General features: G+C 44.4%; 1 pseudogene; it reads right to left on the bottom strand.

Moving 5' to 3' along the window:
• Window positions 1-4,199: 4,199 nt before the first annotated feature.
• The window catches only part of LOC146855242 (uncharacterized), a 43,715-nt pseudogene continuing 21,424 nt past the window's right edge, over window positions 4,200-26,490 (bottom strand).

The following is a 26,490-nucleotide window of genomic DNA, read 5'->3' on the forward strand; positions in this document are numbered from 1 at the left end:
GTAATCCAATACTAGATGATATGTATTGTCTGGTTTGGAGACAGGAAACAAAGGATCGTTCATTGATGAGGTGCATGTTTCAATCAAACCTTGGTATTCAAGCTGATCCAAGATCTCCCTGATCTGTTTTTTTAGCTTCTTGCTTAATTGGGTACTGCCTTTGTGCAGTAGATTGATTTTTTAACTGTATCTTGTGGTGAGGTGAGTCCTCATCCCATCCTACATGATTGTTGTATAATGCTGGGGCCTGGGCAACTGCCCATTTCCTGCCATATGTATATTTTAGGTGTATTGGAACATGGTTGGAGAAGGCTGGCATAATGATGTCTTCGCCATGTGGGCACTCCCTGACAAATTCTGGTGGCCAGTCCTGTTCTGCTAGAAGTGTATCATAACCCCTTGAAAGTTTCTCCCAAAAGAGTGCTGTCACTTTTCTTTGTTTGTCTCCCTCCATCTGGAGTGTTATTTCATATAACCTTTGTGGAGTACTAATCCTGGTGTCTACAGCCTCAACTGTGATGTACTCATTCAAGTCCACTATCTCCAGAAGTTCCATCAGGTTCTGGCGAGCTATTGTTACTTCTGCTGCATTGTCCAGCATTGCCTGAGCCCATTCTCCGTTCTTAAGTTGTGTTCTCAGAATCTTCGGCATGTCTGATCTTCAAACCTGTTACCTTCTTCTTAGTGAATTGAGGTTTGTTTTTGTTTTTCTGAACGTGTTGTTCGTCTTTGGACTTTACGCGTTCTTCTTTGTGATCTGACCGTCCTCTTCTTTCGGATGTCTGTGACGATATCTGAAAGGTACGAGAGGAACGTGTATCAGTATCTTGATACCTGTCAGTTTTCTCAAATTATCCTTATTTCTGAGGTTATACCTCCTTTCAGAGGGCTCCTTTTGAGGAGACCTACCTCAAGATTGAGAATGTTCCTCTTTTGAATGTTGTTTGTTATTTTACCACTTCTTTTTAGAAGATGTAGGATTGTGTTTAATTGAGTCCCTCTCAGGACCTTCAGACAGGTGTGGTTTAACTGGTTTCGCACCCAAACTATCTCGGCCTATTTCTTCATAGGATTTTTCTATTATTCTGGGTAGTTTTTGTTGATGTTCTGTTACATCAAATTCCCTTAAGCTTTGGCGGATCGCCACTGATGCTGCCTCTCCTTTAATATTAGACAACATTATTGTTGAGACCTGGTGGAAGTTTTTTAGTAATTTCATACCTAAATTCAGAGCAGGCTCTGCCCCGTATTCATTTTGAATTTGTTTCAGGACATCGGGTATTACCGCAATAGACGGAACGCCATGTGTTTTAGTATAGATGGCAGCAAAGACTGTGCCCCAAGTGGTGCAGTCTTCCAGATGTGGTGTGATCCCCATTGGTAAACAGATTGTTAGGATTCTGTGTTTCTCATAGGGCTAGTATTAGGAAATACTGCTTCAATTTGAGGAATTTTTTGAGCTATCCACAATGGAATTTGTTCACGTTTTGTGGGCATTTTACCCATGACTGCGTGTAAAGTCTGTGGAGTAATTTATAGTGTATTCCCCTGGTGAGGGGTTTGATTTGGAATGGTTAATGGTGGTTGGACTGTGAAAGTCTGCATGACATATTTGATTAACTGTCTGTACATTTTTATTAACTCTAAGTTGAGTGAGTAATTGATCGTCTGACATCTCTTCGATGTCAGGATGAGGTGTGTAGCAGGCTAAAATCGGCCATGTTGCTCCTGGTCTACCTAGTGGACCGAGCCTGGTAATGTGATTGTAATGTTTTAGGGCGCCTTAAAACCAAAGATTATGTTCCTGGTATGTGAGTGGAATTTCAACACCCTCGAAGGGAATATATTCCTCAGGTGGTTCATCTTCTTTATAGAAGTGAAACACTTTTGTTAATGGATTTGATTCTGGGAATACTATCCATGAATAGAATACCTCTGTCTGAAAAGATTCATGTGCCTCTATCATGAAAACTGCTCTGCCACCTCTTGGTGTTAGGCAATGTTTTATAAGCTTTAGAGTGATGGCTTTCCTTAAATTTGGATGGATGTTTATAACACCCTCATCGGTTTCATTTAAACCTGTAAGATTAAAAGCTTATACGACTTGGTCAGTCGTAGCCTCACCGGTCACGGTATTATTATCCCTGTTTTGGAACATTGTTTTTGAAAAATGTAGAACAAGTTTCAAGGAAACAAAGATAAGGTGCACAATATTTTGGAATACTGTATCCTTCAACGTTGAACAAACCAAACAGCTAATACATAGGATATTCATCCTACTCAGCTATGGCGGATATTAACCCTCCCCTCTCCAGACGTCTTATGGAGTATTATGAGTAGGGGTCTCTGAGAAAAGAACGACTGAGTTACTTCAGTATCTAGCGTTAAATTAGTGCCTTACCAAACACGTTGGGCGGCATTTAGTTTAGTTCCTATTTCCCTTATATGCTCTGTGCAGTGGAATAATATACACTATAGTTGTGGCATAGGGCTGAGGTCAGTATGCCTCTATCGAGTACATTAAACGTAATTACTTTGTGTGCCAGCTAACGCAGAGGGCACTAGAAACTCCTTGAATAAACAAGAAGGGAGTAGTTTCTGGCAACCGCATAAACATGACAACTTTGTTTCCCTTAGAATTGGAACATGACTCAGAATTGTGGAAACAACAGATAACAGTTTCACTCAGTCAATCATGCATGCTTAGTTTCTTTAGAGTTACACAGAATTAGATAGACGGGCATTTCAATAAAAGGATTTATTGAACAGTCTTGTTTCTCGTGTAAGAGATATGAGCTGTTACAACGCAAGACAGTATGTGAGATATAATACGTACAATGTAAGCAGTAAGAAGAAATAATACTGCAACAGCATTGTCTTCTACCTATGACATATATTCATATACACATACATAAATAACATAGGCTAAAAGGTGGATACTCGTTTGATGCTTCTAAATAGTTCTACCCCAGTGTACCTAACCTAGGTGTAGTACAAGGTAAGAAGTAGATGCCGTATTCTAAAGTATGATAAGCTATAGTTTTGCATATGCCAAGAGTCCCTCTAGGTTCTAGTCAGCTCCATACCTCAGAATGAGAGAGGTGGGAATTTCTTTCCGGGTCTCAAACTCTAACACCCCGCGAAGGGAGTCAGACCACTGGAAGCTGGATTCTCTGTGAGCAGGGATTACAGCGTCTGGTTAGTGCGTCAGGCGGGGACTCGAATTGTTCCGAACTTGCTGTGGCAAGCCGTATCGAGCTGTGCAGCTGAGCCGTAGTTTGCCATGGTAAGGGAAAGTATATTTATACCTGGAAAGTGCTTAGGAATGTTAGCATTGACCATGAAGTTGGGCAGAGGAAGACGTCATGAATGAACCCCTACGGAATAGTAGTTCATGCATAATAGACCAGTTCTTGGAGAAATGAATAATCCTAGCTAGGGAAAGTCCCAAAGGCTTAAGGGTCTGGTTCTAAGAACTCGTTGGGATGGACGGATGTAGGTGACCATTTCTGTACTTGGATAGCATGGCTAATGCCTAAATAAGGACTGGGATTCTATGCCTAAATAAGGGCAATGCGAATTGTGCCTATATAAGGACATGATTTAGGAAAACCTATATACGGACACCTGCGGCTGCTCCAACCCTTCCAAATTCGTCTCAGAACGATAACATTTAGGAGGAGGAGGGCATTGTGACACACGACGTGAGGGACTGGCACAGACGGCTGCAGGGCCATGACAGGGGGGCCCCGGACCCACAGCCCCCCCACAGGGAAAGAATCTGTGGTTCTTTGCCCGGAAACAATAATATCGATACCATATCGAATATGTGTCTTACGCATCGCCATGTCCGTTGCAGACGCTGCATAGCCGCCTCGTGACACAAGCGTTTAACTTTTGCCAAAATTTGCCGCTGCGTTTTGCCAGCTTTCGCTGTTTCCACCAGGCACCACGTGGAGGTAACAGCAATACCCAGCTTTTTTTTTTGTTTGTTTTTTATGTTATGTTTTTTAACTTTTTCTTTTACTTTACCTTTTTGTGTTTTACTGTTTGCTATCTCTTCTATATTGTTTCCACTTTTCCAATTCCATTTTCCTTCTTTCGTTATCTTACCACCTGTTTTTTTCATATCTGCATACTTAGTGAGTAGCAACATAGCGAGTCTGATTAAAACCATGGAAAACATCTTGCGTACATCTTTATAAGAGGAAGTCAACTTTGCGAGCCTTCTGTGCTGCAAATTCCCTGATAAGCTGTCCGTAATCCAGAGATCTAGCAATGTCATGTTCAATTGATAACAGGGCCAAATGATTCAGTCTCTCTTGAGTCATTGATGTCCTCAAACAATTTTTAATCAATTTCAGTTTTGAAAAAGTTCTTTCCCCTGAAGCCACTGTAACTGGGATTGTCAACGCAATGCGTAAAGCCACTGCAAGATTTGGAACTGCAGTGTTCAGTTTGTTTTCATAAATGAATTTTAATGTTTCCAAAGCTGTTGCATTATTTGGCACCAAGGAGGAGAACATTCGCAGCTCTGTATGTAAATCTCCGGGATCAACATCTGAGTCAGAACTGTCGGTTAACACGATGCTTAAATCTGCACAGCTTTTCATCAATTCATTATCGTTCATGCTAGCAATTTTCCCCCAGTCGTGAAGGAATCCAAAGAAATCATAGTGATGTTTCATCTGAGTGAACCTTTCAGTCATGGACATAATTGCTTGATCCATCAAGACGTTGAAGAACTCAATGCGATATTTCTCTTTTGGTTCTAAGATTCCCTCATCACGACTCTCGTATTGAAATTGTCTCCTAATCGTTCTTCTTCGCAAACTTGTAGATGCAGGAAAACTTATCTCATCTTAGCTCATCTCCAGTTCTTCCGCCAACTCCTTAGCTGAAACTTGTGCAGATTTGAAACCACTCTCCTTATACGTTTCCAGAAACTGGACAGTCTTTTCAAGGCATTTCAATGCAATGTCAAGTTGCATATCCTTACTTTGCATGATTTTGCTAACAAGATTTATTTGCTGCAAAAGGTCATACCAAATCACCAGCGATACTAGAAATGCATAACTCCTTAATTGCTTAGCCAACCCGGCTGCCTCAGTTCTGGCCTTTGGGTCATTCGCTTCCTCTGATACTTCAACCACGGCGTCATAAACGGCGGCCACTTGGAAACGGACAGCCTTGACGCTATCAATACGGCATTCCCATCGAGTTTCGGATATGGGCTTTACTGTCAGATCTTTAACGTGCTCAATGAGTATTTGCCATCTCTGTGTTGAGGCAGAAAACAGTATGTAAATTTGATGCAAGATTGCAAAAAGAGTTACAGTGTGAGTGGATGATTTCGCCATATCACTAAATTCAAGCTATGGCAACTGCATGGAACATAGAACGCTCTTGGATTCATGCCAAGTAAACGTTTCTTAACACCACTCTTGCAGCCTCTCATATTTGCCCCATTATCATACCCTTGGCCACGGCAATTTTAAAATGGCAATTGCAATGCCTGCAGTTTTTGCAAACATGCTTCTGTGAGACCAGCACCTGTGCTGCTTTCAACAGGCAAGTATCCAATGAAAAATTCACTTATTTCGACTGGCATAGTTTCCACGTTCACAATTCGAAGGACCATCGTCATTTGCTCCTGATGACTTGCATCAGGTGTGCAATCCAAAATGACAGAAAAATATTTACTCTTTTGTATTTTTGCAATAATGTTGTCCAAAACTGAAGCTCCCATAAGATTAATTATTTCATTTTGAATATTCTTGCCCAAGTAATGGTCATGGATTTCAGCGCATTTAATTCTACGCACATGCTCATGCATATATGGGTCATACTTGGCTAGCAGCTCAACCAGACCTAGAAAATTGCCATTGTTGTGTTTGAACAAAGTATCAGTTTTACCACGAAAAGCCAAACTTCGTTCTACTAGAAAATGAACAATGGACATGATCCTTTCCAAGACCTTGCCCCAACGATCACTTTCCACTTGCAGTAACTTCTGCTGTTCTTTATCTATTGTCTGTCCTTGTTTTAACCTTCTTTCTAATTCAACCCTGGCACTGACGGCGCGCATGTGTTTTGAAGAGGATTCGTTATCAGACAGACAACTGTGCCTGTGTGCCCAGTCGTCATTTCCATCATTAGTAAATTTGATCGCTGCATCAGAAAACAATTTACAGCAAAAACAGAATACTGCATTATTGTTTTTTGAATAGACAAGCCAGCGCCTATCTATAATTTCACCATTCCTTAATTTCCGTGAGAACATGGTAACAGAAAAACGACGTTTACTTTTTGAGTGCTCATCACTTGGATACTTTGTTTTAGATTCTGGGTCTCTGGAGGGACCCCTTTCAACAAGAAAAACACGTTGCGCGTCCGTAAGAGAGTTTGGCCACAAAGCAGTATCCCTCCAATCACATAAATCATATTCAGAACACGGGTCTGTAACATGGTCTTGCTCTTTGGCTTCCTTTTCAATACCAGCATCATCCGTCTCTAAACTCTGAACCTCCTTCAGAATGCCAGATGTTGATGGACCGATGAATGATGTTTGAGTTTCTCTGACTGAGGGTCTTTTGTAATAATCCTCATCCTGAGTTGGTAATTGCTGCATGTTTGTATCAATTTCAGAGTCACCTTGTTCATTTTCATTGGTCTGCTCATGAGTATCATTCTGCTCATGGATATCATCATTTTTTTGTTCTTCTTTATGGTCGTCAGCGCCTGTTTTACCTAGTGCATCAGCAGTACTCTGGCCAGAGGATTCTCCATCTTTAGGTTTCCCTTGGGTGATAAAGTTCAGGATTGCTCCTTCCTGTGATGCTACGAAAGCCTGCTGAGCCACCTTTCTCTTTTCGTTTCGAATAACCAGATTCATGTACTCTAATTCACTTCATTTTGCTTGCAATGCAGCGAGCGAGGCTAGCAGTGGGTAGGGAAAAAAGAAGATAATCAGCAGTGGCGGCTGCTGAAAGATTTTGATGTGTAATTTTTATTTTCTTGCAAAAACAACAGTTGATGGACAGAATGCAGAACAATGTCATACATTCACCCCAGTACAGAGATCTGGGCCTAAATCCATTGTTTCTTTGCTCACCACACCACCCCAGTTCAGACATGGCCATATGCAAACCAGCCTTGACCCTGTGCCTCATGGGAACAGTCCAGCCCGAACTGCCAAGCCATGTCTTCCCTGGACCGGAATCAAGCGTCCTAGGACCGGTTTAGAAACCGGTCCTAGGACGCTTGATTCCGGTCCAGGGAAGACATGGCTTGGCAGTTCGGGCTGGACTGTTCCCATGAGGCACAGGGTCAAGGCTGATTTGCATATGGCCATGTCTGAACTGGGGTGGCGGAGTGAGCTAAAGAATGGTGATGGATTAAACCCAGATCAGTTAACTGGGGGCGATTGTTTGATTTGCTCAAACGCTCCGTCCATCATCCCCTTTTGTATCGATTTTTATTTTCTTGACAGGATTCTCCTGTGGCAGATGTCTTGTGATGGACCACATACCCAAGCTGTAAATTTTCCCCCAACACAACAACTTCAATAAAACAAAGATTTAAAGGTTGACTTAAACACAATTTTCAAGACACAAAAAAATACTCAACCTCCCAACATAAAACCACAAATTACCAAATCCAAGGATATTTCCTAAAGAAATTAGGACTCTGATAGGTCACGTATGCGAAAACTGACTGTAGGATATGCAGGCAAATGAAAAACGTGGAGTTAGAATAGTAATTTTGACCTCCCTGTGTTTGCCACACCCACTGCTGCCCTGAGGACGCAGTTCAGGATAAGTAATGTGATGAGCAAGTAGTGAGCAGCAGCAGGCCATATCTAATATATACGGCTCTGTGCTGCTTTCTCACCCTTGTGCAGTAACTTTTGTTGCTGTGCTGCATTGCGATAAAGAAAATCTGACCCTTGGTCTGCATGCCTGGCCTGCCCAATCTAGCCTTAACCCTAGCATTCTCAGGCAGTTGGTGGCAATTAATTAAAAAAAAATACTCTTTCTATGGGATTTCCTTACTTCACTTCTACCTTCACCCTCTCTCTTAACATGACTCTAGTTCTACTTCTCCATGTACCTTGAACCTCCCTCTCTATGTATCTCACATGTGTCTACCTGACCTCTCAATATCTCGACTTCATCTTTTTCTATCCTTTTCATGGCCTAGCCTGTCTCTATTTGCTTCTGTGCCTGCATCCATAATTAGCACTCTCGACCTCTGCTCTACCTCTACTCTTTCTACCTCATTCCTCTATACACCTCATTATTTTTTCCATAAGACCTACCTGTATTTTTCCTCAATCTACTTCTCTTCTCACACAACCTTTTATTTATCTTTATTGCATCTCTGTCTCTACTACCCTACCGATGTCTCTCAGCTTTCCCTACCTCACCACTCCTCGCAACTGTATTTGTTTTCTCCCTCTACTTGACGGCTTTCTCACCTGCACTCTTTCACTACCTAACCTCTCAACTTGCCTCTCCACTCGTTCACTACCTACCCTCTTCACTTCACCTTTCCCTTGTTATACATCTGTTCCCTTTTCTTCAACTCTCTATCTTACTCCCTTTTCACTACCTCTGCTCTTTTTTACTCTATCAACCCTTCTCTCTTTTCCTCTATTTCTTCCACAAACACATCTCTCTCTCTCTCTCTGGACCTCCTCTATTTCAGCTCCCGCCTCCACCTGAACTCTCTCACAATCTTTCTTTATTGATCTATTTCACCATCTCTTGAACTATCAAGGCGCTACCTCTGATAAACAGCACCACTTTTTCTCTGTACCTCTCTACATCTCTCAATAAACCATAATTGACTGAATCTCTCTCGCGACCATGTCCGTCTCTTTATCACTCTGTTCCTACATCTATATCGGCCCAGAAACTGCATTTTGTTTCAGGGGTCCAGGGAGGGATCGATTCGAAAATGTCTTTGATGAATTAATGCCCGCATGGGCCTAACCTGGGCTGCCTGGTGAACTGTGCAGTGCACTGTGCAGACTGCTCCTGAGAAACTGTCTCGGGACTCGACTCTCGACTCTGCAGTCTGTCCGTGTCCGTCTGTGGGGAAATGGAAAATTAAGTGCTAAACTACATTCTACGTTCACCAGAGGAGAAAAACTATATACATGTCCAACTTCAGTAATGCTTTTTGAAAGGCAAACAAATGATTGCATTTAATTATTTTTTACTTATTCCAGGTGAAAAACAACTTCTGCACGTTTATAAAGGTAGTACTGAATGCAATTTTATTTTACTGCTTTGACTAGTGGAGGGGGTCCCTTTTACAGTACGCTTAAATGATGGTAACTACAGGGAAATTAGCTATTCTAGAAAAACAAGGGCGGTATAAACCTCAGATTTCCCAAATGGTTAGAGGATGCTAATAATCAACTATTGTCGATATGGGATGATGGCAGGTGACGATGACAAATGGTTCTCTTTTACAACTCGGGGGAAGGGAGTCCGTAGATAGAGCACATGCAATTTAAACGAACATCTATTGCAGGCCGGGAGCATACAAGATTATGGACGTACACATACTCATAGAATATAAATGGACCCCCAGCTCTTGTGGACAGTAGAGCTACCCAGCTGGAACTCCATTTCACGAGGAGGGAGCTGAGAGTTATCCGTGGGATGAAACGGGACAAGTATCTCCTATAAACTGACATTTTCTGTCCTACTACGGAACGGCCTTGGGGGTGGCCTTCTTTAGTGAGATGTGGTGCTGAAATTACTACACCCAGTAATAACGGTCATACCTGCAGACTGCAAGCACGGTCCTTCAGTTCGGCCCGGGAGGGGCCCCAGTCCTCAGGAATGCAGGAACATGTTTCACATTCCACGCAGGGCTGGAAGTAGATAACCTCCATTTGGCGAACCAAATGCAGTCCTACCATCATCAGAGATGGCCCTCACCCCCAAGGGCCATTTGACAGCAGCAGCTCGTACAAACAGCATTACCTGTTTTTAGCACATACAACACCTGAGAGTTTTATGAGTGCATGTTTTTTTCTTTTATGTATTGCTGGCAGGAGAGTGTTTTCATAGCGCTTGATTATCACATAATACAGGTTCAGTTCACCAGCCTCAAAGCACGGTAAAAGTGAGCCTTGGTTTAGTGAGGAACATTAATTGCTACTGTGACCAGTAGCATAGCTAGGCCGCCGGGGGCGGCCCCAGCGTTTATTGCCAGCGGCGTCCGAATCTGTGTGGGGGGGTTACTGGCTATTCCTGCGGCTGGCGCCCTGCGACGGTCACGGGTAAGAAAGTGGGCACAGGCCGCCGCCATCATAAATCGTGCCGCTTGAGGTAGACCACCCACCCCCTTACTACTCCACTGATGATGACAGGGAAGTGATGTCTCCACAATTTCAGGATCAATTTAGCAGTCACCTGTATTGGTGTGTTAAATAATTTTAATTGTGTATATTAAACACAACCGCTGTGCATACAGGTGACTTTAGGCTAAATTGATCCATTTGTGGTGTTGATTACATGTTAGGGAGAAGGGCAGTTCCCTAGGCCTGCATAGCACACAATAATTGCAATAACTATATGAGCTTGATCAATATATTCTAGATAAGTGGAGAAGTGTGGCTCAATGGTTAGAGCGGCAGACCCTGATGCAGAGGTCTGGCCCGGGACCAGGGTTCAATTCCCGCCTCGGCGGGTCTTGGGCTCAATTTCCTCGGGACCTGTTAATTCTCGCCTCGCTGCCTACTCTAATCATGGGTCCCATTCTGCAACTCTGGGCAATAGCTTACTTAATCTCCACAACGGCCCCAACATTGCTGGGATGCCTGGCTTCGCCTTGAGGGGTGCCCAGGAGTGGACATTTCACAGGGAAAAGCCAGGAAGGGTTCCCAGCGGTATGAGTACAGCGCCAGGACACCCTAGGGTAACAGTGCGCTACACAAGTACAACACATTTACATTTACATAAGGGTTTGCGCCTCTCACTGCAATGTTCACAGGGGCAGTGACGTCTCCCATATCAGTGTGGGGGAGGGCGAGGGCCCACATTCACCAACCATTACGCTATGTTGTGCCAAAAAAGCGTGGTCAAATCCAGACTGCTTATGTTGTGGTATGAGTTCACAATCCACTGAAGAGGAGACATATATCAGAGGAGGAGCAGCTTTTTACATGAAAGTTTGTCGCTGAAACTAAAAAGGGTGCCCATTTATTCAAAATAATGTAGCAGAGGGGAATAATCATAATGCCCACTTCACAGCACAGAAGTGCAAGGCATCAATATAAGCTGCTTGCAAATTCAAACGCCCCTCCCACAAATTATTCTGAACAGCTGTCTTCTTGCTGCTCCACACTGGAATATCTGACATGTTTTATATTGACACTGCTCCCACTGCTGCATCTGTGCTTAAGAAGATGCGTTCAGCTGAATCACAAGTAGTGCTGTCATTGAAAATAAACTCTAATATAAATCTTTCACACATACCCACACAGCATGCAGACAATAATCAGAGGTTGCCATTCCAGGCCCAAGTCAACAGCAGGCATACTGATAGGCAAATAAAGTGTGAGCAAAGAAAACATGCCTGCTTTGTAGTTATAGGTAGGAGCTCGGAATAATGTTAGACTTGAAGGACTAGGAGTATTATTTTATATTTTCGGGTGGGGCTGGCGTAGTGAGCTGTTGGACACATTCCTGGTACAACTGTGACTGGAACACTGCGTTTTGGTATAACGTGCCGTAAGACTGGTCTTCAGGCATGGTCTTGTGTATGCAACGTTCTGTTCGCTGCAATGTCTAAAGAAACAAGTCTGGAATGTGAGCCACTAGGGGAGGGGTAGGCGGTGTGCGGCCACTGATCCATGTGCTACACAACACCAATCAAGGTGTTTTGGTGGTGAGGTTGTGGCTCCCTGTCCCCGCTCCAACCCGTTGTACATTGAAGTATGCCACAATTAACACCTGGAGCGCTTCGACGCAGTTTAAACTTCAGTATTAAGCACTATAATCTACGGATGAACAACAGTGTCAGGTGGTATCAGTAGATAAGCTTCAGTGGCACAATTAACACCTGAAGAGCTTCTACGCAGTTTAAACTTCAGTATTAAGCACTATAGCACTAAAATCTACGGATGAACAACAGTTTCAGGTGGTATCAGTAGATAAGCTTCAGTAGCGCTTGATAAGTTAGAATAAACATTTCAATACAGCGCCAGAACTTTCAAACAATACCCCCCAGCCCGTCTACTCCAAACACACATACACGTTTTCCCCACATCAATACATCGATTAAACAAACCCCAGGAGAGTAGATCGTGGATGCAAAAAAATTCCCCCGGGGGACTCAGGGGACCCCCCCCCCCGCTCTGCGGCAAAGCCCCACTGCCACTCGGACGGCCCCAAGCCCCAAGCCCTTCCCCCAGCAAAGCCCCTCCGAGGTCCCGGGCCTACTCACCTCACCGTGCCGCGCTCAGAGGGGAGTCCGCAACGTGCTGCCGCCGCCGAACTGCAGAGGCGCGGGAGCTGCAGGAGGGACTGCGGTGGTCTTCAAACTCCATCAGGCTGCTGCGCGCCTCCTCCCCCGCCCGCGCACAAACGGTGCTCGCCAGGCCCGCCCTCGCACAAGTGACGTCGCGAGCCTCAGCAGAAACTTCGGGTACCGTCTGCAGAGACCCGGAGGCCGCCAAATCCCTGCCAGGGGCCGCCACAAATGTATTGTATCCGATTTCTCGTGGCGGCCCCTGGGGTTTGGCGGCCCTGTGCAGGTGCACAGCTTGCACATGCCTAAGGCCGGCCCTGGTCACAGCTTTACGGGCCCGTTCCTCCTGACTCCCTTGTTAGAGATGTCCAGTCTCGCATTGCTTGTGCAGGGATGTGGCAGAGGGCATCCCAGCCCAGTCAGGAGGCACACCGCTGTCTGTGGCACGGACTCCTCTCACTTTGGACTGGTCAGTAATGGAGGCAGGTGGCGGCCGCAATGGCCCAGATGTAAATCGCACCACCAGAGTGGGAAGCAGAGCGTCTCTGCGAGGGGAAGACACGGAGGCTGTGCAATCCTTGTGTGTGTGTTTGTGTGGAGAAAGCAATAGTGCAAGTTGAGCAGCCCAACATATTGAAAATTACTGATAAAAATATAAAAGCGGACGCCGTGTTGAAATGGACAGCATGGCGCCCGAAGCAGGACGTGATGAGAAGCTATTAGCAGCAGACAGGCAATGAGGAGCAGACAGTCAGCAGAGAGTATAAAAGCGGACACATTGTAGGAAAACACACTGGGGCATATTCTCAAGGACTTTTTGCGAGTTAGCGGCACTTTATCTCAGCCAAAGTGGCGATAGATTTATTGCCCTATTCACAAGCTGGTGCTAACAGCCGATATCGCCAGTTTTCCTGCGATAGAAGCTGCAAAAAACATCGCCACGGATATCACGGCAACTAACGCTAATGAGATGCAGAGTAGGCGTTCTCGTGCAAAAAGCTGTAACAACACCACCTCGCAACATTCTCAATGACCAGCTAGATTTGCGATAACAAAACATGCAATAAGGCACGTTAGCAGCATGGAATTAACACCTGCTCTTCCCTGGTACTAAGTCGTACGATAACCTGCATCAGAAAGGGGAGCCCTGCCCACAGCCACACCTAAAGAACAAACAATGCCATGGAGCTACTGATCATGCAGCTCCGACACCAAAGAGGGCCACAACACTCACTGCCACCACCCCCAGGCCCCCCCCACTGAGCCCTACCCCGGGCACCCCCGAACAAAGAAATTTTACATCAACTTTACGAAATCATAAACAAAACAATTTGCCTGATGCCGCACAATTACAACAATTAACATTCATGTGTGGTCAGAAAATGGAGAATCATTCATTCATCTTTGAATTTCCAAACAAAATGTTTCATTCAAATTGAACTCAAAACAACTATTTGGAAGAGTCATGGCGGGTCTTCCCTGGACAATGTGTAAGTAACAGCCTGCAAGACAAAATTCAAAATAAGAAGGTGTATCATGCGCTCATCAAAGGACAGAGAAAGTGAGAGAGAGAGAGAGAGAGAGAGACAGAGAGAGAGAAAGAGAGAGAATGAGAGAGAGAGAGAAGGAGAGAGAGGGAGAGAGAGAGAGAGAGAGAGAGCGAGAGAGTAGGAGGAGGAGAGAGAGGGAGAGAGAAAGAGAGAGAGGGAAAGAGAGAGAGAGAGAGGGAGAGAGGGAGAGAGAGAAATAGAGAGAAAGAGAGAGAGGGAGAGAGAGAAAGAGAGAGAAAGAGAGAGAAAGAGAGAGAGGAAGAGAGATTGTATAAGGAGCGCAAGGCCACTCAGGCTCTTGGCTCATACATGCCAACTGTGTGTGTATCGCTGTTGGTGCACCATAAGCCTAAGGCCTAGCCTCAATTGCAGCCCGAAAGCCACATCACATTTCCAGAATGCAAGCAGTAGTCAGACTAACATAAGGGATGAAAGCTTCTTTGTCTCATAAGGCGGAAGGACATCTACACCTCCGAGCTTGGTCTGGCATGCGACTGGCACCCCCTGAGAGAGATACCATAGCAGATGATGACGACTTCCACACCACGCACAGCGTTAATGAAAGACCAACGTATCCACACCCCACACACAGAAGTCCTTGCTTGAGGTACTCCTGCATGGGATGCCCTTGACACTTACGTTCACAACAACCCATACGTCCAAACGTTGCACACACCTACAACTCATTGCTCCGAGCTGTGGCATATCATCCACATAACTGCCGCAGGTCAGAAGAGTGCCGGTTCTACGAGAGCCACCAACGCAATAGCAGGACATCCCCTGTCACGTGGAACTGTACCGTGCACGTATGCTGCATTTGTTGGGGGACTGCCACTGGCAGTGTTGGCCATCAGTTACCGTCTGAGCTTCTGCCTTGCCCACGTGACCTGCGTCCAGACCTGGTTCCACTGTTGACCATGCACATTCTGTAACAACCACAGGAACTCCTCAGGATCTGGCGATGCAAATAGGGGTCCATCTCTTGACATCCCCAACTCTGATTAGGATACACAGATTATTGAGGCGATCAAGCGAGGGATAGGAATTAGGGTAGGAACAGCGGGGAAAGGGATACCACACAAAAGGAAATCAAGTAGGCGCTGTGAGTTCTTTTCCAACCCAGACAAGATATGTCTCTCAACCTGGAGGAATAGTACCCTTTCATCAATTCCAAACAGAAACAGGATATTAGAAAAGAAAGGAAATGGGGTTCCCCCTGGATTTGGCTTCAATATGTCGAATCTTAGTTCCAAAAGAAATGGAGAAAGGCATAGAACTAAATGAATAGTCTTGTACACGAGCAAAAAGGCTGAAAACCAATAAGAGTCAATGAGGGCTTCTTGACTAAGTTTCTCTCTCCTCAAACAATTTCTGTTATGCTGGAGAGGATTTAACGATGGGTAGAGGGTAAAACAAAAGGACAACAAAAATAGCAGGTTTTAATAAGTGAGGGAAATAGCACGAATAGCCCTGTTCGTAGAAACTATTGTCTTACTGTTCACATTGCAGCCAGACGAAACAAACTTGATCTTCAGGAAGCTAAGTGCATTCAATGCGTCTTCCTTTCTGTGATCAGCACAATTTCCTCGTAAGCTTACAAGGAGTCCTTGGAAGTGTTTTTCCCAACAGCCTTCGGGGAAAAAGAACGTGGCACACGTTGAAAGGCTCTCTCATCAAGCGTTTTTTGCCAGACAGCCGTCTGCTGAGCCTCGAACGTAACCAGTCACCTGAATCCTCCCAAAATGACCGCTCCAGCACACCTCAACAGGCACAGGAAACAAGTGTGTGCCCCTCGCAAGGCACACCAGGAACAGAAAGAACAGAGCCGTCGCTCTGTGTAGCCAGGTCTGAGTACAAGGTTTGAATTATGCACAACGCTCTGTGTGCGTAGCAGCATATGACCAAGATTGGCCCCTCCCAGAAGAAAGGCCTTCTGGGAAATGTAGTTTGCAGCCTATCTTACTCAATGCACATACTTTGCAGGTGCTTTTGATCAATGCCTAACACATTTGAGTGGCCCATGGATGTCTGCCTATCCAACACAACGGTAGCTAAACTGGATTATGACTTGTGTGTGCGTCTCTGGTTGGCCCACGACCAAGAGGGTAACTGTGATACCCGTGCATGGGATGCCTTGATATTTGGCGTCTGTGCTGGCAGTTGGGCATGGGAGATTGCACAAGTCCTCGTGTGCAGTGACCACATCGATGCGCTCCCCAATTGAGCTGTGTTGCAGATTGGTGAAACGGCGTGGACAGAGCACATCTGTCCGGACCAGTTAATGGATTGGCTCGCCCTCGTGTTTGTTGAACTCGACAACGACGTCCTCTTGGAACTGATTGCCCAGGAAGCTGCGCTCACATTCATGGACGAGTAACTACGTTCCTGTAGCCACAACTGATTGTAACCCAGAGCACAGGTCCCAACACCTTGTTGCATCTTGGAGGAATAGTCACATATCCCACCACAACAGTGGACATGTCTGCATTTGCCTGGACTCAGAATGCATGTGCGTGCACCTATGCGTGTTGACACACATCTGTGCAAGGTGAGGCAGTCCCATGGGCAGAGCTGCACAGCATCGTTTGGCAACATTCCCAAATCTGACATACTGCTGGAGGGAAAGTACACACATGGCAATGTAGTACTACATGTGACCTTGTTGGACCCTTTCACCTGCTCACTGTCAGCAGAGCAGAGAGTCAGCGCAGTCCGGTGGTAAAGCACTATGCAGATCCCATGGGCTGTGAGTCGTGTCCTCTGACACGGGGCAATGAGCATATGCCAAACATCACATGACTCGTCCAGCAAGGCAAGGTGGGCTGAGACCATTGCCATCCGTAATGATTGGTGTTAATTTTTACCTCCCCATTTCTTGCACCTCTACATGTTCCTATGCTGCCTGATAGTGTCTGAAGCATTGGTCTGCATGTTGTGGCCCCTGTCTTGCCCATACTGACACGCATATGCTAATAAAGTTTACGCAATTTCACTCGTGTTCAACTGTGATGAGTGTTGATTAGAATGACAAATTGTGTGCCTCAATGAGCATTGTCCGTACACAGGGAGGGACTGACTGACGCATTTCACTTGGGGGTGAGTCCCTATTGACAGCTCCACCTCTGTGAGCTAGACATTGTGGTTGGGATCGTTTCTGGTAGACCTGTGCTCTCACGTGTCTTCAGCACAGTGAGTATGGTGTTCAACTTCTTGCCATGTGGATCAATGTGATCCATCAAAACAGGATATGACCACACAGTTGAGTGTGAGTAGGTATGCGTAGAGATGTTCTGTTGTCACATGTGATGGGGACACTACTTTGGGCCTGCTACCGAATTTGAAATTTTTACACACAGCTCTATATAATACATGGATGTGGGGCTGTGTTGAGGGGTTACAAGATTGTTGTTCATGAGCAATGAGGCCACAGCTAGTTCACACATTCACAGTCATCTAATTGGCCATGTGGGTCAGGGTCAAACTTGCGCATTGATGTCATTTCCCAGGGTGTACCTTTTTGCGCAATCAATATCCCTACATTCATCCATACTTTTATACTTGATTGAACATAGACATGACACATCTGTGTGATTTGGAATGTTTTATTCACATTCTGTGGAGTGTCAGAGCTGGAGCAGTACATGGCCATGCAAACCCACATTACATGGTTGCCCAGTGGAGGGCCAAGCAGAGTCCTTTGGGGAATGATAAGTTAATCGGAAGAGGAAGAGTTCAGTCCGCAGCCTGAATGCTGTGTCATTGTAACCAGAGCTGATATGGCAGTCCAAGTCGGGGTCCAGGTGAATGTCGCAGAGTGTTTCGGTGGACAGTGGAAGCTGTTGTTCCAGGTCATGATGCAGAAGGTTGAATCAAGCAGGAATAGGCCATATGGCGGGGATCAATGTTACAACCTCCTTTCGCGCACAGAGTCATTACCATCCACAACTTAGTCCTCTGAGATGTCTACTGTGTCAGGTGTGTCAGGTGTGTGTGGTGGTGTTATGGCTGCATCACTGTTTGCCACTGACACATCACTGTGTGCCACTGACACATCAGGGGGCAGAGGTGTTATGGCTGCATCACTGTGTGCCACTGACACATCAGGGGGCAGAGGAGTTTTGGCTGAATCACTGTGTGCCACTGACACATCAGGGGGCGGAGATGTGTGTGTCAAAGTTCCTACAGCTGTCATCTGGGACTGGCTCTGTGGCAGCAATGGCAAGATGAGGATCTGCAGGGCATGGAAGATCCCAGCTACATCTCACTGGTGTTCAGCCGTGGCAGCCATCCTTCCAGCCTGCATCCAACCCATGTTCTCCATTGTCCTGCGCAGCTGTGCCAACTCTGAGCTGTCATCGCTGGAGCCTGTCTGACTAGACAGTTCTTGTATCCAAGTAATGGCTCCAGCGAGGTCAGCCAAGGGTTTTTGTAGAGCATGAAACGGACTGTGGATGTCCGTTAGGGACTGTAAGTGGTCCCTGATGGGACTTATACACCCACGTATGGCATCTAGTTTGGCTGCCATGAGATCAAAACCCACCCTCATCTGTTCAGCCAGCTCCTTCTGGCAGTCTAACACATGGCGTTGGAATGCCATGTGTCTTTCCATGAGGTGGTGGGAGCCAGCCGTGGTGGTGGGTGCTTCCTGCTGTGTGGTCTGTGCAAGGATTGGGGTCACCTCGATGCAGCTGGGCTTCCCTGCTCCTGGAGGTGGGGTGCGGAGGCAGTCCACGAGCCTTTGGAGGGTGTCAGAGCAGATGGCCAGGGGGTCCTCTTCATCATCACTGAAGAGATGTCTGGCCTGCTCTGTACGAGGTGTTGATTGTCCCTCTGCAATGTAAAGGGGAGATGCAGGTTAACAGAGTGTTCCATGTATGTTGACGTATTGTACATGTTTACAGACAGACAGCATGACAATGTACATTGTGACCGTTTTGGAGGAGCTGGCTATTTGATGGGAGACAGTGGACATTTCGACTACATGATGGATGTGAGGTTGTACTCGTACATGATCATCTCACAGTTTCCTGCTATGCCAGATGTGATTGGCCAGTTTCTACGCACTAACGGCACCAGTTGTGTCCGCTGTCCTGTAGTGAAAGTGTTGCACTTAGTACCACATTGTCGTCAATGTTGATGTACTGTGATTGCTATGTGTGTGTGCTGCATTGTGGGAGAACCACCACTGCAGCTCTGATTTAGCGGCCCCATATCCCTTTGAGGCGGAGTGCCTTTGACTTGTGTGTTTTTACGGTGCTGAGATGTTGGCGACTTGGGTCATTTGTGCTCTTGGACAGTTTTTGTACTCTTGTGCATTGTTTGACTGCAGCCATGCTATTGGTCATGCAGTGTCACTTGCATTGTCAGTGTGGCTCACAGAGCCGCTGCTTTGCTGGATTCAGCACATGTGCATGGGTAGGTTGTGAGATTGGTGATAGGGAGGGGGGCCCCTTTGTGCACATAGTAGACGGGGGCCTACTTGGTGTTTCTATGTGTGCTGCAGTGTGCCAAGGGTATCAGGGACATGTTCCACAATCATTGTGGGTGTGCAGTGTGCTACACATAATTGTGCATGTGTGCCATTGTGCCCATCTCCCCCCGTCCCCCCAGTCTCTGGTTGTTACTCACCTTGTTGCTGTTGGGTCAGGTCATATCGAGCTGTGTCCGGACTCACAACTCCTTGCACCGTCTCCACACTGATGACTGTGGCTACCATTTCCTCCAGCTCATCCAGCTCCTCCTGTGGCGCAGGACTCCCACCTCCAGTCACCGTTGCTGCCTTCATGTTGGCAGCGAGTTTCTGCTTGGTTTGGCTTTTCACATCATGCCAGCGCCACTTGACCTCCTCCATTGACCTCCTCGACACTACGACTGCATTCACGTTGTTCACGATGTACTGCCATATTTCTGTTTGTGTTGCCAATGACACAGTGGAGGTGACGAAAACTTGTTGGTAGTGTTCTATCACCTCCGTGACGATGATCCGGTTTTCCTGCTTACTGAACCCCGTCTTCCTCTTCCTCTTCCTCTTCTCCTTGCCCTTTCCCGAACACAGGGTTCCTGGCTGGTCCTCCGTTGGGCTTGTGGTGTTCGAGTTGTCCTCTGCACTTGGTCCCGATGCATCCATGGTGCTACGCAGTTTATTTTGGTTTTGGTGTGTTTTCTTTGTTGCTTTTATAGTGCATTTTCCCACATGACGCATGGGAATTGAAGACCTGTTGCTGGTTATCGCTGATTTTTGTATCGCGATTTGCGGCATCACAACTTTTTTCGCGTTCGTGTTTCACATTTTTTCGGTATTGCGTTAATTTTAACGCGTTCATTTGGTGCGTTATCGTGAGGCTATCGCATGGTGCCGCCGGGTTGAGAATACAGCGTTAACACTGTGTTATTTTGTAGCGATAGACTGCGATGTGCAAAGTTACATTAAGCTAATTTTGCGATAATTGTCACACGTTCTTGAGAATATCCCTCATACTGAGTAGTAACACAAGTAAAAGGGCCAGTCCTCATGGGAAGTTACAAATGCAGAAAAGGCAGCACTAAGGAGGATGTAATAAGCCTATTCACAAATATAAAAAAAACATTTAGAATGGACAGTAACAGTAGCCAATTAAAAGATGAGTGGAAAATGGACAGAGCTTCAAGTCCAATACCTGAATACAGCATGTCTCGAAGAGACAGCGCAAGCGCTGCATAGGCGAAACCTAAAGATAAATCGTCTGTCAGACCCCTCCTAGCTAAGGCTACAGCATGCAAGTCAGAGGCAGGGTAAAATTCTACCCCTGAGGATGGTAGCAGCAGAGATCCCTTCCCTCACCCGATCTCATAGGGTTCAGATGAAGCTCCCCTCACACACTCCTTTATGGAGGAGCTATTTGGTAAGCTCCCGACGATATTGCCTCACCTCAATAATACATGGGGGTCTACAAAGGCCAGACCACCAACCTACATCCAAGTCCACACCTGTACAAGGTGATGAAATAATCTATGTTTTGAACACTTTACGCACAGATATTTCAATCACTTTACATATTCAAGTTAGAGGCATACAAGAGTAATTTGTAAAAGGATAGTCAATGCCAATAGATGGCTTTTATTTGGTAATGCATGCAAACACAAAAATGCACAGGTTCTGTTTGTATGTATTGGCACAATAATAGTATCTTTGGCAGCAGAGCGACCATCAATGTCAACTCGCATCCATCAATAATGGTCAATTTACAGCCTTTCACTTGACCTCTTTGGTGGGCCCTCTCCCAGAAAAGCAGGCACTTTGACATTTTCTTGTTGTACCATATTCTAAAGGATTCCAATTACCAATGGCAACGCTCAGTATAGTTTCTTTCATTCCATTCATTATAAAGGGAATCTGTGCTTTTCTTCTTTGCTGTAGATGCTTCTGAGTTTTTACCCTCTTCCGATAGTGTCAATAAGAGTGTATTGCAGGAGTCAAAACAGCCACATCGTACAAGTGGCTTTAAAATATGGATTAGGCCACGTGGAGTTAACATTTGCCATTGTTACACTCTTGATCCATAGGACCGAAATGCATTCTTGTTTAAAAAATATTTCTAATTTCTTCATATATATAGCAATTCTTTTACACTGAGCACTATTCACCTGCACAATTACACCTTTTTCTACTATATTATTAATTGATTCAGTATATTATCTATTGTCAGAACTAAATATGCGTCTTGTTCTTGAGAACCTTATCTTTCATTCTTTATATTTGAACTTGTTCCATTACAAGTATATGGGTGTAGTTTGAAGAAACATTCCTTGTCATCCTTTGTACATTATACCCAGCATTCTCATATCCTCCTAATTGTCCTGTTGCACCTTGGAGCATCTTGCCTTCAAAGCAGCAAAAGGAGAGACTTCGGGAAAATCTGAGAGTAGGCCGCTTGTTGACCTTCCCCACAACTACCGCAGGAGTGCAGAGGACCAGATGCTTTTATACAAACAGACACATCCTTGGCTAGAAAAGGATCAGCAGCTGATTGAGCTCCTGGAACGCATTGCCTCCACGTACCTCACTTGCTCTACCCGGAAGTAAAAACTGACTTCAGGTGAAATCAGATGGTAGAGCCTTGTCGTCTTTTGGCAATGCTACGAGATTTAAATATTTTTGTTCAGAGTATCTATTGAGTCTGTCTAGTGTGTGGCAGTGTCCCCTTTTTCTGGAACCACATTTCAACAAGAGTAGTTATGGTAGCATAAAATATTAAATGCAAAGTAGGACGCAGTTTTGAATGTATATTGTGACTATCTAAGCATAGGAAGCACACGTTCTTTGGGATCGCCTTCTCTGTAATAAACTGCGAGGGGCCACGAGATTATGATCCCAAAAAAATTACTTACTTGATCATTCAGAAGATAATTTCTTTGGAAATGTAGCTGCATGAAGTGTGTCATTTTCCTGTTAAATAATATATAGTTATTTGGTAGGGTGTATAAGTGTACTTGATTTGTGTTTTCTTTTGAATTTTAAGGGCCTGATCAGGCCAACGAATTGAAACCATTATGATTCTTTAGCACTGAAATATGATCGACTGAGAACACTTCCTTTTTTTTCCACTCTCTCTCTCTCTCTCTCTCTCTCTCTCTCTCTCTCTCTCTCTCTCTCTCTCGCTCAAAAACACACAACAGTCTCCTCCAGCTTCCAAGTACTGGTGGTTAGGGCTATTGAAAAACTAGGTGTTCTCGAGACTGCCTTTCCCAACCATTTTTTCAGAACTGCATAATGTAAATACAGCCTCTAAACACTCAAACCCTTTTCACTGTTTACTCTTACAATATATGTAGCCTTTTGTCACTAGTTCCTCTTTTTTTCAAAGCACGTGCACTTTATTTTGAATATGCCTTTAATATCATGTATTTGCTTTTTGTTTAATAGAACAAAATGCTAATTTTGAGTTATGCAACCTTGTCACCTCTACAGTAGGCATTTGCTACTGTAAAGAATATAGAATTAATTGAATAAAACAGTCATTTTTTTGCAAATATGTTCTTATTTTTTTCATCGAAATTGCGAATTAAAAGCTAAACAAACCGTGACTTTACAGTGGAAACATTGCTGGTTGGCGTTTGCATTGAAAATGTCAAACTAGAAGTGTACCAATGCAACCGTTGTTGATAATACGTTCTGCAAGGTTGTCTAAGAGCTTCCAGATGAATATTTAGTTGTTCTGCAAGCTACAAGGGACTCGTTGTTAGGTTACATATTGTAATTATTTTCTTTGCATTGGGTATTCAGGGACTGGGAATATTATAATTACGCAAACGTCAGAAAGAGAACATGCTTAATGCCAGTAACCAAGCAATACTGATAAATATGTACCATTAAATACCCTGCAACTCTTTCCATTTTAATTTCCGTCCACAATTCCTGTCATTTTTGCTCAGTAGTGACTATTTCAAAATAATAAAAAACAGCTGTTTGGGGAAAATCACTGCTGGAGCTTGCTGTCTAAAGTAAATATTAAACTCTTCAGCTATCTGGTATGTTATCATGTGCGCCATGAATGCTGCATGTTTGTGTTTGTTTAACTCAGAGGGCGGAATCTTCATTCTTTGTGACTTTCCAGAGTTTATTTCGTTATTGCTACAAGCAGTTGCACGTCGTTGGTAAATCTATTCTGTTTACAGTGCTGCGTGTTTGGTTTGTTTAAAGAGGGATTGGGTGAGAGAGAATTTAACAACAACATAGAGGTAGAACTGAGGTTTAATTCAACATAAATTGCATTTGTAAAGTACACGCTCACCAATGAGATTTGTGATGGCGAATAAGGAATGTTTGTTATCCAACTTAATGATACTCATTTTATCAACCTCGGGAGGATGAAAGGCTCAGTGGTACTCTTGGGATTCAGACCTTTGGCCGTGGGTTTAAACATAGATCTCTGCATTGAATCCATCACTCTACTGAGCCTTAAGACATTGCTGCTACTTCTTGGTCAAGACTGACGATATAGGGATAATGTCACGGATCTGATGCCTGGATGAATCTCTCTGGATGTTTTTGGATCCAGATTCTAGGTCTTCACTGTCCTTTTATTCCAGAGATAAGGACAACTTATGGTGTCCTGCTGTTCTTGGGTGGAATCTGGAACACGAACTGCGTGGTCCAGATTCCACAGAGGACGGTTGGCCCAGGCTTGATGAAGGAGCTACTTCCCTTTACTCCCAACTACATAAAATTACCTGAAACTTTTCACTGAATCTGTCATCTGTACCGTAGAAATCTACAATGGCTATGACTGGGAATCGACCTATCAAGACTGTAGCCCTGTGGTGAGCAGATCATGAGTCCTTTCCCAAACAGTGTCTCCTAATTGCACCGGAAGCTGTGTGAGGTGCACTATTCCATAAACTGCCTGCTATTCTGAAAACCCTGTCTCATTCAAAGGTTGTGGTGAGACTTTATGCATTTTTCTGCAGCTTTCTGATTTTTTGCTGTCACGTGCACGCTGTTGGTTTTAAACGCGCTGTCCCCGTGCGCCACAGAACTTCAGTTAAATGCGCTCCTGTACCGACAAAGTATAGAATGTCTCCTGCTCGTCTGCTTGTCGTCATGACGTGCATACGCTGAGGTGCATCTTGCTCATGCACGTGTGTGCCAATAAAGACCAGAACGCCGCTTCCGCCCTAAAGCATTCATCATTTGTGTGCCTGCTCACGCGCGTGCAACTCGACAAGGGATAGCGCGCTCAAGTTGCTCTTCGTTTGTGTGCCAATCGTGCAAGTGTGACTGATGTCTGCAGTTTCAGCGCTATCTATCCTACATGGAAAACAAGTGATCAGCTGTTCATATGCTATGTGTATGGTTAACATTGCGGTCATTCTTTCTTCGGTGATCCGCACACCATCAGTAAAGTTTACATAATTTATTTCATTGATTCGCACACTACGTTTAGTGCGGGCCAATTCTTCAAAAGCCTTACATCAGTGATTGGCGCACTTCTTTTATTACAGCCAAATACTTTAATGTCTTGTGGACAACTTTATATCGGTGATCCACAAACCAATTTCTACTTGAGTTTTAATCCTCTTTGGGTGTTTACCTTTTATTAAGGCATTGTTGACATTTTATGTTGCATTAAGATATTTCTCTCTAAACCTTTTTTTTCACGTTTTAATATGCAGGGTTTTGGTGCTCCACCTCCATTTTTAGCTACTCCAGAAGAACCTGCTTTAGAGTGGAAACAATGGAAGGAAGGCTTAGAAGCTTACATTGAAGCTAATTGTGGCAATGACTACACAGACAAGAGGAAATTGGCTATTTTAAAGCACTGCTTAGGTGCTGAAGGCAGACGTATTTTAAGCCATTTACCCTCAGTTTCTACTAATCTTCAGGTGATGAGGATGACATCGATGTATTTGACAATGCTATTAAACAACTTGACAAACTATATGTAAAAAAAGTTAATGAAGTGGTTGCACACCACAAGTTCCTAAGCAGAGGTCAATTGGTAAATGAATCTATTGACGTTTTTGTTAACGATTTAAGAATATCGGCTGCCGAATGTAATTATTCCTCATTACATGATCAAATGGTACGTGATCAAATGGTGCATAAGGTGGCTGATGTCACGTTACAAGAGAAATTATTATCTGCTGAGGAATTGACTCTTAACAAAGCCATTGATATTGCTCATCATTTTTAAGACAGGAAATTAGGTATGAAAGAATTGTCAGAGAAGAATGCTGCTGATGTTCATTTAGTTAAAAAGACTAACCCTGATGAATCTAATAATAGCAAATTGAAGAGTAAGGTACCTTCTTCTTATCCCAATCAGGAAAGAAAAGAATATGTATGTTTCAAGTGTGGTATTCCAGGTCATCAGGCCAATGACAAAAAGTGTCCTGCTATTGGTTAAGTGTGTAGATATTGTAAAATAAAGGGCCATTATGCTAGGATGTGTAAGAACAAAAACAGGTTTAGGAGCAAAAGTATAGATACCAGAAACCAAAACACAGATCAGATTAAGGAGGTTAATTGTGACCTCAAAGAGGAAGAATTTCTTTTAACCGTTTGTGAGGTCAATGTAAATGGGAAGGATGCCCCTTTTTGCACAATCTTAATTGGTGATAGAAAAGTAAGAGTTATGGTAGATTTGGGTGCCAGGCATACCCTTATTGGTGATGAGTGGTTAAAAGAGTTTCCAGATGTACACTTATCTCCAGAAGCCCATTGAAGTTTTAGGATTTTTCACCACTAATATTAGTTTTAAAGGCAAGTCTCTTTTTGAAAAAGTGTATGTCACCAAAGATGGTTCCTGTCTTTTGGGTTGGCCTCGGCAAAGGGACTGGATGATCACTCTTGATCCCAACCATCCTGATCAGTTTCTAGGTTACTCAGATCTGATTCTTCATGTGGATAATGATCGAGCAACTGAGTCGGAGAAGATGTTGCCAAGTGTGTTTTCTCCACATTTGGTTT

Source organism: Triturus cristatus, chromosome 4_1 (genome assembly GCF_964204655.1).
Source record: "Triturus cristatus chromosome 4_1, aTriCri1.1, whole genome shotgun sequence".
In the NCBI taxonomy this organism is placed as follows: domain Eukaryota; kingdom Metazoa; phylum Chordata; class Amphibia; order Caudata; family Salamandridae; genus Triturus; species Triturus cristatus.